Source organism: Astatotilapia calliptera, chromosome 4 (genome assembly GCF_900246225.1).
Source record: "Astatotilapia calliptera chromosome 4, fAstCal1.2, whole genome shotgun sequence".
Classification (NCBI taxonomy): domain Eukaryota; kingdom Metazoa; phylum Chordata; class Actinopteri; order Cichliformes; family Cichlidae; genus Astatotilapia; species Astatotilapia calliptera.
The window spans coordinates 2,814,618-2,827,046 of NC_039305.1; the positions used below are offsets into that span (position 1 = coordinate 2,814,618).

General features: G+C 45.0%; 1 protein-coding gene across 1 annotated transcript in view; it reads right to left on the bottom strand.

Annotated features, from left to right (window-relative positions):
• The window catches only part of grin2ca (glutamate receptor, ionotropic, N-methyl D-aspartate 2Ca), a 73,095-nt gene extending 61,270 nt beyond the window's left edge, over positions 1 to 11,825 (bottom strand). Inside the window, exon 1 of the mRNA XM_026163995.1 lies at positions 11,710 to 11,825. The gene's annotated coding sequence lies outside the window, so the exon portion shown is untranslated. The remainder of the gene's footprint in view (positions 1 to 11,709) is intronic.
• Positions 11,826 to 12,429: the final 604 nt, after the last annotated feature.

The window sequence follows — 12,429 nt, forward strand, 5'->3', positions numbered from 1 at the left end:
GCTTTTGAGCTTTCTGTTTTTCTCAGTTTGGTCTACGTCACTGCTCGCTGTGGGTATCCTGCAGACAGGATCAGTGCTTTCCAGGCTTGAAAGAGGTTTCTTTAATAGAATTTAATAAATGCAACCACCCAGCAAACACAAGCCACAGTTTGACCTTCTCTGTTACAAAGAGTCAGGATTCATTTACCACCAGATGATTACACCTGTATGAATATGTTGAACTAATCTCTGATTAAAAAATACAGCCACGCTAATCTCTTTAAATCTGCACCCATTTAACTAATCTGTAGAATCATCATCCTCATAAGTGCAGTGGGAGCGGGGTGAGGTGAGAGGCAAAAAAAGGAAAAACATCGGCATCTAAAAATATCCACGGTATGACATAGTTGGCGCGTGTCCGCATTTTTTGGTTGGAGCCCAAATGAAAAGTGTTTTTGTAAACATTTCCTATACAGGCTGTACTGCAGTCAGACGTTCTACAGCGCGAGCTTTGCTAAATGTGATCAATCCTCGATATCTTCTGACTGATCTCAAATAAACTAAATATCTGGAGCCAGATCTCTGGATATATCTGTGACCCAGGACAGCCTACCACTAAGACCGCTGTGCAGGTCCTGACCGAACCTTTGAATCAGACTATTAAGGTTTCCTATCCCTTTCTGATCTGTGTACTTTTACACAGAATACAGAAAAGCTAAGACAGACAGAGTCTGTGCCAAATCCTGTCCTCAGTTTGTAGTTTCTCTCCGACTGTTGGCTGCTCTAAGCTGCTCCAGTTAAACAGCTTATATCATTAATTATAGGCCACTGAAAAACCACAGCATGGCAGCAAATACACTGTTAGCTCTGTTAGAGTTGTATTCAAATACATTAAGACAATAACTGCTCTTTGTTTCCGTGGGACCGAGTCTGGCACGGCTCCACATCGTCTGGCGCTTGAGTTAATTAACAAAGCAACACCAGTTCCTCAGCTGCAGTTTACCAGATAACAAATATTAGACTATGCTGTATTCAGCTGTTCTACACTTTTTTACTCATGTATTCAAATAATGATGAGATTCAGATAAATGTAATTGATGATCTTCTGCATCTGACCTGCCGAGGTACAATAACTCTGGTACAATGCGTTGAATGTTTATTGTACGTGGTCCTTTTTCAAAATTGACCTCGAAGTAGAGCTTGGCAGTGGTTCGCTTGTTCACAGTGTCCACAATTATATTTATAGTCCGTTCTAATAATGGGTGAGATTTTATAATAAATAAACTTTATAAAGTTTATTTATTATAAAATCGAGTAGGTCACCAATTGTTTAACAGCATGTTTGAGTTTTGCAGGCCACTCGAAGCAGCTTAAACTCCAAACCACATATTTGCTGCCAGTAGACTGAACCATGTTTGTGACTGATCATATAGCAGCACTGTTGTGCCTTATATGTGAATGCACTCAGTGGTCACTTTATTGTCCCCAGTGGGAAATTAAGTTGCAGTATGTCCACACATCAAACAACACCAAAAGAAAGAGAACATGGTTTAGTGTTATTAAGCACGATGATAGCAGCAGGTATAAACGGCACTTTATACCGACAACCTGAAGGAAGCAGCTGAAAGTCGTTTAAGAGAGGATGACAGAGGTCGCCTTCCTCAGCACCTGCCTGTTATAAAAGTCCGCAAGCTGGACCTGAGACCTCCCTGAAGTCTTACCAGCCACTTTAACAAGGTTACCAAGTCTGATCTTATTGGACTCTGTGGTGGGGCGTGGTCGGCGGTGCACGAGCAGGAGTGGGAATCCTCCCAGACTGTCGGCCGGTCTGACCAGCAAGCCTGAGGTCGGCGTGCTGGTCAGACTGGCCTCACCTCCACCACAGGCCTGAGCCGGAGCTCACGACTCCGTCTGTGGTGCTGTGTCCATGGGCGACCACCTGAACTTGCACCTCCCTGTTGCTGAGCGACCGATCTTTAGGCTTGTTGTGACCTAAAGGTCTAGGACTAATAATAATAATATATGTTTATTCAGTGAGACCTTTCTGTGAACCTTTATCTTCAAATAAACATGATGTAAAATTGCACACGTTATGACACTAAAGCCGAAGCTGAATTTAAATAGCATAAACAACAAGTACATTTATGCAACTAACCTTGGAAATATCAAATTAATTATTGTGCAAAAACGGGCTGTAACTGCTCGCTGCCCTCAAGCTGCACAATTTGTGTTCATCCTAGCGTGCAGGAAACATCTTTTTGGCCCTTGTTTGGTTTTTCAGTCTCCTCGAGTGTGTTTGTTAAATCTCTTGTCTTTTTTCATCCTTTCTAATCGTGCTTATTTAATTTGGTTCTCTTTAGGCTCGTTTGTTTAGAAGATCAATCGTGAAGCTCTCATTAAGTTCGACACCTGTGCCTCTGATGTTGTTTAAGATTAAACGATGGGAAACGACAGATTAATGCTAAAATCAGTGGATTGTTTGATATTAATCAGAACTTTGACTTGTGCCACAAAGATTAAGATTCACGGCCTCTCAGTTTCACTGAAGCTTCACTGAAGCATGTGCGTAACTGGCCACCTTTATGGAACAGTGAAAAGAAATGTGTAGATAAAGCAATGGAGGCGACTGAGAATAAATTAAAGACAAAACCGGTTAACAAAGGAACTGTGGATGTTTGAATTACCATATCTCCTGAGGCAGGTGCTCGTCGCTGCAGGGACTCTGACTGCAAATGCCACATCAGCAGTGACGAAGTGTTAGACATCTGACAAAATGGCCTGAAAACAGCCATCTTCACCTGCTGTGACTGCTTTATGCAAACATAATTTGATAAAGTGGAGTTTTTCTGTTGGATCATGCTGGACTTGTTTATGTCGAGTGTAATAACGCAGATAGCTGCTGTGCTGCCGATTGACCCCCAACAAGCCAATCTGCAGTTAGCCAGTGATGATGCTGTGACGTTTGTGGATCACAGTCATAAGGCTGTGAATATTTCTGTATTTATTATTTTAGTAAATACATAGATGAGGATCTTATCTGTATTTTGTTTTGATCAGTATATTGATAACAAGAATCAGAACAGAATTTGTTCAGTGTTCTCGTGGAGGACTCAGAACCTGCAGTGATGTGCAACTCCAAAAACGAAAGGGCTTAAAATCAACATTTTAACTCTTTTTTTTCTTTAAAGTTTGTTTTTTATTATTGCTGTTGTTGGTGGGAGGAGCTTTGTGGTGCATGCTGGGCAGAAACTGCACCACCTGCTTACTCGATGCTCGTAATCATATGATTCAAAAATTAATTTAATGCACCAATTAACCCACAAATGACCCTGTTTAGCAGAGCATGCAATCATTTGTGAAACATATACAGTGTTTAACATTCATCATAGCGTATTTACAAAATAGGATATCAGCTGTTAGAGGCTGCATCTCTGCATTCATGAGCAAATAGGTGATGAAAATACAACACAGACGCACCAAAATTAAGAGAGCATCTCAGTTATCATTCATCTATTTGCTTCCTGGGTTTAAAATCCATGTTACAGGTGTTTTCCCCTCCAAGTAACTGCCCAGAGGTGTTGCCAAATTGCTTGCGTAAGGACTTGTAGCACTGCAATAAATAAAACAAAACAAAAAAACTATGTGGCTCTTATGTTATATAAACTTATAAAGTTAACAAAATGCATAATCCATATCATGTTTTTGTGCTCATTTGTACAAAATATGGCTCCGTTTCCATGAAGGCCAGGATTTTCATTTTCTGCAGCGACAGACTCGTCAGCAGAGGGGCAGGGTCCCCCCTAAATCTGCCTGTTGATTTACGGCTCTGGTCTTTATGGGATGGGGTCGTGTATCGTGGCCGTGTGATAAACGGCAGCCGGCCGCGTGAAAAAGACCAAGTCGACGTCCACCAGGGTTTCCTGCTGAAATGCACCCAAAGTGAAACCCCAGTGGAGGCTTTGAAGTCCAAACCAATAACAATGAATCTGTTTCACGTGACCTCCGGAGACAGAGACGCATCAAACAGACTCACTCGGTGATATTAGTTTCTGTCGCGGACCCTTTGACTTCGCCTCTGCCGCCGGCACTGCAGACATATTTAAGACGCGCACGCCTCTACTGGAACTCTGCACTACGAGTGATTGATCTGCCACAGGGTGAAAACCTGTCTAGGTAAAGTCCTCATAAATCTGGTGAGATTTTTACTGTCGTCTCTGAACAAAGGTTCTGGGGTGGGAGAGGGGAGTAGTCAGGCGGCTGCTGGTATCTCTTTGCATTAAAGGATTTAAATATTCAGGAGGGAGATGGAGCAGAACTGAACAGTTGGATTTTCTGACTCTGTAGCATCAGAGGGGCCACGATCAGCAGGTTTTAAATGCCACAGCAGATGGAAAGCTATGTAGCCGGCTTTTATTACAGTTCCATCTTTGAAACCTCACGTAGCGATAAAGCAGCGCTCCCTCTGCAGCAAGTGTCGTATAACCTTGATCAGGTCATCGCCCAGCTTGAGCCTTTTGCATTAAACCTATAAAAAGAAAAGACTCCGTAGTTTGGTCGTGCAATAAATGGATCAACATAGTCAAGAAAAGATCATCATTTACTCCAAAGTGGGGGAAAAATCCCCAAGGACAGAGGCCACGTGTTTGCTCGTCACTGGACAGATGTTTGATATATATCTCTCCTCTTTGCTTTGGCACATTTATCGTCAGGGGACACTTCATCACCCGGCGTTGTCTTCGTCAGCACAGCGCGTAGTGAAATCGAACAGATTGTGACGCGTTTTGAGGGTAATAATCTCTACGAGGCTGAAGATTACAATGGCAATGCAAATGTAATCCATTTTGCCTTTAACACATGGGCGGATGTTTGGCGAAGGCTTACAGGGCGCGACATCACACGCTGATATCCATACTCCTACTCTGACCCTGCGGGCTGACCTGGCTGTAAACCCGCGGCGGCAGGTAACACGGAGGGTGGCGGAAGTGTCCTCTGTCAGGCTTTGGCGGACCCCGCACTCGGCCTCATGTGCAGCCGTATGTAAAGCAGGGATCAGTGTAAGACCCTGGTTAAGCTGAAACTGGGGTTGCCCATGCAGAACCAGACCACCCCCCCTCCACCCCTGCCACCGGTCCAGCTGTCACCAACCTACTCTCCCAGTTGATATAGTGGCTGCACACAAATACAGCTGACCTCTGACACACACACACACACACACGCTCTAATCCACATATGAGCATATCACTTTGTTTTTAATCTGTGTGTGTGTGTGGCCTGTGCAGTCTTTCTCTCCTTTCCTACTTTGTGTGTAAAGCAGGAATGTGCAAGATAAACGCAACATCAGTCAGTTCTTCCAAATCACACACCCACAGAGGCATAAAGCTGGCAAGACCGTATTGATTTTTGTGTGCGGAGGCTTTGAAATACCAATTTTAAACCAATTTACTTTGTACTAAAGATAGAATTGAAATATTATATTTGAAAAACTCTTCAGCAACATCGCCGTATAGAAACATTGTGCTGGTTTCGGGGATAATCTTCAGGATCTGTCAAAGGCTTTCACACAGATGCTGATTCTTGGACAGCAAACTGGTTTAGGTTTTTCTCCCTGGATTCAGAGCTCAGTCATTAAATGCATACGTGGGTTTTACTTCAAGAAAACAGATTTTCAGTCATTTGGGTGAGCTAATACAACTTAAACATGGTTCGAGGACTTCATGTCATTGTTGTATTTACATGTAAACCATAAATGAGGATGCAGACGAGGCTTGTTCGCCATTTGGTAAGAGTCAGCCTTTGCACCATGTCTGTGCTGCTGGTGCAGGAATAGCATTACTTATCCGATTGTTCAGTCTGACGTCACTAGCCGTGTCTGGACCTAAACTCCGCTGCAGGTCCATACAGAGTTAGAAGTTAGCAGGAAGTTAGCTCGCTAGCTTCTATCTAAATACAATATAACTTGTCCTGACTGCGGGGTTTTGGAAACAAATTAAAACGTACAGCTCTGCTATCACTTCCAACATAAATGAAGACAGAAAACTAAACAGCAGGGACGTTTGTAGGGTTACTGAAGTTGGGCTAGCTGGTATATAATGATGTGCTACGTGACCGCTAGCGACACAGCTATGTTAGCATAATATAAACAAGCTAACTTTTTTTCCACTCGATAAAAGTTAACGTGAGTGTTCTCGGTGGTCAGGAACAAATGTAATCGCATGGCAGGATGCTGTAAAAGGACCAAACTTCAGCCAGGAGAACAACTGAGATAATCCATCTACAATATGAGGTTAGTCATTCATATACTGCTGCATGGGCTGGGCTGTAGTTACATCCTAAGGTTTTAAAAACTGAGCTTAAATAAATGATTAGCGGTAATAAAAGCCGAGGGAGGTCAACAGTGATCACTGACTGTTTTAGGAGCTTTTTGAGATCAAATAGAAGAAAATACAAAACATTAAACATGTTAACAACACAAAAGCCATATTAAACGCAGACTACTTTAGACCCGGAAGTAGGATTCGTCACGTCATCACTTAACGACCGGATAGCATGCTTGTAAGAATCCAGCTGCATCACAGGGTCACGTTAAATTAGGAAAGTGTCATCTGTCTTCACCGTGTTTGTTTTGGTTCGAGATGACTTGAAGGTCACTAGAGCAAAAACACTGCATAGATAGTAGAAATATTAGAATAATAATAGAACATTTGCATTTTTTTGGGCAGTTGTAACAGCTCACAGACATAAACCGAACCCTGCCCAGCAGAGGATGTACTCGACCTGCTGGTTCGGATCAGCTACCAGGACATAACAAAAACACTTGTTTGGCCCTCGATGTCTCCACGTGTTGCATGCTGTGAAAGTTCAACACATCCAGCAGACGCACATCTGCATCATCACCCAGTCTGAGCTGCGTTCAGCACATCAGTGTTGACTTTCTGCTCGGGTTCGGACTCCAAAGAAAAACATCTGTCATGTTTACCAAGTATCCACAAAAAAACAGAATGAGCTGGAGCTTTGCAAAAACACTCTGCAGGACACTAAGTGTTATTAATTGGTTATTGAAAGGATACGTGGGAGAAATTTAATGTCAAAGGAAGCCGACAAAGAGATGGTTTTCTTTTGCTGTCTGGATGACTGCACGAGCTTTCGATTTGTCAGAATCTGTGAAAAGGTAGTGAGAGGTACAGCCTCAGTGCCTCTAATCGCAGCACAAACATGTAAAACCACTCCATGGAAAGCAATCGGAGCATGTCATAAACAACTCTGGCTTTTATGGTTTTCTCCGGAGATGGCGTATTGATTTTTGCAACAATAAACAGCCTCCAGAAAAGTAAAAAACAATTCTTTATCTCTCAGGAAGTCACGAGTTGTGCCTTTTTTGCTCTGTCGAGCAGTTTGACTTTGTTAGGTGACGCTGAGAGTGACAAGAAGGACAGAGGAGGAGGAGACACGTGGCAAAGCCCCAACCACGTCGTCATCACAAGCTGCCGAACCACCAGGACGCTGCATGTCACTTTTTGTTAGACGGCAGTGGAAACGCTTCAGCCCGATTTCTTTAAACGCAGCTTTCTGTTTGGATGTCGTCTCACCGGCCTCCCTCACTTTCCAGGCCCTCCTTCTAAGGTTATCGCTGTCATCATCCCTCATCGAGACGCCCTCCCACCGCGTCACCCGCTCAGGGATAATTGTGAAAAATTAAGCGGGACACACGCAGCTGTGAATAGAAAGCGATTAGCTTAATCAATTTCCCGTACTACACAGCGCACATGCACCCACACGCGTCACACATGCACAAACACTCAGGTTGGTGTTAGGATCCACAAGAGGCAGAAGAATGACAAGGAAAGGAGAGGCAAAGAAAGCCCCCCTCCACCGCCCTCCCAACCCCACGGCGTGTCAGTTTTCCTTCTCAACAGGGACAGGACGTTAGACGAGGTGCAAGCGGCGCTGCGCCATGAATATAAATGGGCCCCGAGTCTCTGTTGTGCCCGTGAGTGCAGCCATAAACTCGAGAGGAGAGCAGCATAGCCTGCAAGCCTCATTCTGCCCGGAGTTTGAGGTTTCACCACGCAGGCTGTGCAGTATGAGAGCGCCCTGAGAACTTCTTCTCGCCCGGCGTCGCAGCACAGATCTGCGTTTGAACGTTTAACGGTGACCCGTACGGGTTTTAGAGATTGTCGAGAGAAGGGTTTAGGGATGATGCCCGAGTTAAATCTACCCTCGTCTCTGATGACCTTGGATAGATTGATCTGATATCCTGTAACCTCCTTCCCTCCTCTGCAGTAAATGTTTTACTGTCTGGGATGCTTGTAACCGGCCGTCAATCAGAGCAGTTTCCATTTCAACCCGTTCCCCGTGCGGGCGAGCCGACTGGCGTTTCTGTTTTATGTCTTCTTCTTTTTCTTTTTTTTTGGGGTCTGCTCTCTCAATCATCATTCTCCTCTTCCCGTCTTCCTCCCCTCCCTCGCCTCTCGCTTTGCAGAGACGTGAAGATGGGTGAGGTTTTGTGTCTTTAACATTTGATTAAGCAGATCGGCTCCGAGCGTGAGATGGGAGATCCGGACAGCTGACAAATCAGCCCGTGTCTGTGTGATACCAACCCGGAGGTTGTTTGTCAGTCTGCCCGCAGGCTGCAGGCTGCAAGCATGCGAGGCTTGCGTGACGATATAATTTAGCTCTGCAGTTGAAGAGCTCAGTAACTCCAGGCTACAGGAATGGTTGTTAAACTGGTGTTTGTGTAGCTGCTGTTGCTTTTCTCGCTGTCAGTCTCTGCGCTCACTGAGATCCAGCGCTGCGAAGGATGACGGCGTTCGTTGCTTTTGTTTCAATTATAAAAAGAGCAACAATGCTGCATCCATTTTAATTACCATACTCAGGCTGGTCCAGGCACAGCATCAGCACAGGGGAAGAGATTTCTTCACTCACTGGTTGATGTTTTATCAGCTGATAATCAACTGCTTCACATACTTAAGTGCAGCTGGCCAGGCCTCTCCTTACTCGGCTGCTAAAGCCTCATTCACACAGGCCTCATGGGGTCAACAGCTGCTTTCTGCAGGGGTCATCACCATGATAACCCCTGGAAAACATGTGGATTCCACAACTGGTTTCTGACTCCAGCATATTTCTTTGGTTGCTGCTATGTTGCTGTGGGGGTCAGTAGCTTGCTTGGAAGACGCCAATTTGTCTGCAAACACTTCACAACAGTAGAAATGAACTTTGCATTTCAGTCTTAGACTCTTTAGAAAAGCTTTGCATGATTCACAATGAAAAATGATATTACCAGCTGTCACCCTCTTGTCTGACTGTGTGCCTTACATGACCACAGATTCATATAAGAACCTTCCCTGTAATGTTTGAAGTCGTTACAGCTGCTCGGTGCTGCTGTAAGGTTCGTTCAGTGTCTGCTAACATGAAGGCTGATCCTCCCTGACAACCTGTAACTGATAGTGTTTAATAAGTCAGACATATTTGCTGCTGAGCGTGTTTTTGGTGCAGCCGGGAGAGGGACGATCATAGTAAAAACACTCGTAACCATTTATTGAGTTAGGCGAGGTCCTCACGTGTGTTGAAGGGCAGGTGTGTGTGTGTGATGTAGTGAGATTGCATCATGTTGTGCGATGGGCTGAGGATCCTCCGGCTGGTTTCTGGTGCGCATGTACGTACAGGCTGTCTGTACTGAACTCACATACACGCACCCAATTACTGAAACTGGGATATGGTTGGTATAACATAATGAACAGCCATTTTTCACCTGCCTAACTGCTGCTGCACTGTCACACACTCTCACCACCCCCCGCTCCCACTCTGCTCTCACTGCAGGAAAAACAGACTTTTACCTCCACCTGTGGACCTGCGATTTTACAACAAATAACCACGATTAACCGAAGAAGTTTCATCCTCACTTCAACATCGCATGAATCTTAGGTTTGATTCAAAATAAATGAATTCTTGGAGCGTTTACTTCTATAGGCGGTGTAAATGAAAACTCTTTAATTGCATAAAAGCCCACAAGGACACATAAGACCCAAATTTAGAGCCTGATAAATAAGAGGACATCTGCAAACTATGAAAAGGGACATAAAGCAGACTCATTTTCTTCCTAATGGATCTCAAACCAAAGTAACTGCGTGCCAAAGTGGAAATTATGCCCACTTCTTATCTAATCCCTATTAAACTGGTTAATTTTAGAAGCCAGAATTCTTAAATGAGTATATTTTCTGGTCTGGACGTGTGTGGCTGTGTGTGCATTTAAACGACAGGCATCATTTCCAGGTTTAAGTGAAGCCAGTGGGGAAGTGGCTTAAATGTGCATTCCTTGTGGCAGCCAGCAGAGGGCGTCTCCTCAGGCTTGGATTGTGTAGACGTCTATGGAAAAAACAGGCTTTTGTTCCCGTGATCTATAAGCTCATTAAAACCTTTGCCGATGAGTTTGTGTGACCTCGTCCTCTGTTTTCTTATCTAATTCAGCGTAGTGTTCCTTTTGTAATTCCCGATCACATCACGCATGCAGTGAAAGTGTCTCGGTCACACAAACACATTTTCTGACACAGACAAACATGCTGTAGTCTGAGTCTGGCCGCTGTACAGGAAACACTGTTCCACAGGTTTCTGTAGGCGTTTAATAACCTGTGTGAGCCTTAAAAACAGGTTAAAGTCAGTCTGTGTCCATCCTTCGTGGCTGTGGTGTCCGGACAGCAGCAGCCTCGGCTCTCAAAGAAGTCGTGTCCAGCTCGGCAGAACGTCCCCGCGGATTCCCCCCCTCACCGTCGCCTCTCATTTAAACTGCCTCCCTTCCTCTGACCTCTTCATCGTTAAAGCCCCTTTTTCATATTCACTTTCTGTCCACGCATGAAAATAAAACGACTTGAGTCGTGTTTAAGGCCTGTGACAGAAGAATCTGTTACTCTGAGATAAAGAGACGTCCGTCAGTTATTCACTCAGGGATGGATAATGTGGCCGTTTGTTCCGGATGGATTCCTGCCTGTGTGTTGAGTTCCTGCTGCAGACATGCGTCTTGACACTATTAAATTGTGGAGCGGATGGTGTTAGTGATCCTGGGGCACATGTCAGATAAAATATAGTTTGTTCCATGTTTGTTTTATCACCAGCATTGTTTTCCTTGTATTTATTGGTCTGAGTGGGAAAAATTTTCTTGGCTAACTTCTGAATAAATCTCTAATTTCGAGCCACAAGATTTGATTCGAAGGCGCCTCCTGGAGCCAAAACGCTAGAACGAATCCTTCGGTAATTGGAGCAAGCACACATTTTCTCACATCCTGTGAAGTCACTCTTCAGTGGCAGTTCAATTTCCCCTGCAGCAGTGGTATCTCAAGTCCGGCGGGCATGTATCAAAAGGCCCTCTCAGCTGCTCTAACTGTTTACAATGACGCATCGATCCACTCTGCTTAATCCCCCCCCTCCCAGCAGCTCGGTGAGTTAAAGCAACAGTTACTGCCACCTACAAGAGGCGGAAAAAGCCCCGCGCAGCGTGTCGTCTGATCCCTCTGACAAGGATGCTGTCGAGTACCCCCTCTGATCTGATCCCCTCTGCGTTCTGATAATTCTGCTATTGACCCAAAGCAGAAAGCAGCAGGAGGAAACTCTGCTCAACAAAACTACAAACAAAACTACTCCAAAGAAGCAGAAAGCATTTCCATACTTAACCAGGAGTAACTGCAAGCTGATCGGAGCACGCCGGTGCTTAAATAATGCGATCGACGAAGGTGATCTTACCTGTGTTGGCAATCCACATCCAGCCCTGGCTCGTCACCACTCATGCCGTGTGTGCAGCTTCAGCCGTCCTGTTCCCCGTTTTCTTTTTTTCCCCTCCTTCTCCTCCTCTTCTTTCTCTCCCCTTTGGCCCTCGTCTTCTCCTCCTCCTCCCTCCTTCGTATCTCCCTCCCCCTTTCGCTCTTCCTCTCCCTGCACTTGTTTGAGTCTATTTCAGTAGCAGCAACAGAGGAGCCCGCTGCGACGGTGGCATGGTTTCCAGCACTTTGGCAGAAGGTCACATTATCACTCGCTGGTAAAAGGGAGGGGGGGGGGAAGAAGAGGAGCAGGAGGAGGATAGATGGAGTGACGGAGGGAGATCAAGGTGAACAGGTGCCAGAGGAGGAAAAGGAGAAGCAAAGCAAGTTGATATAATCTCAGCCGTCCACGGATGCGCTTTTGGTTTAGTTTTCCAACTTGTTGACAGGGACACCTCTGAAGACTGTTTTCAGGTAATGTGTCCCAGGAGGAGAAACTGAGGAGGAATTTAGGAGAAACCCTCGAGTGTGCATACCTGTGTGAAGCAGTAGCCTTTTTAAAGTCTTCACCAGCCGCGCAACTCTGGGGGAAAGATAATTCCTCTCTTGGCTGGAAAGTGAGTCTCTGGGAAAAAGAAAAAACTAACAAAGCTGCCAGAAACTTGCGCCAAAAGAAATCCTCAACCTTCAGCTCGTCACCCGCGTC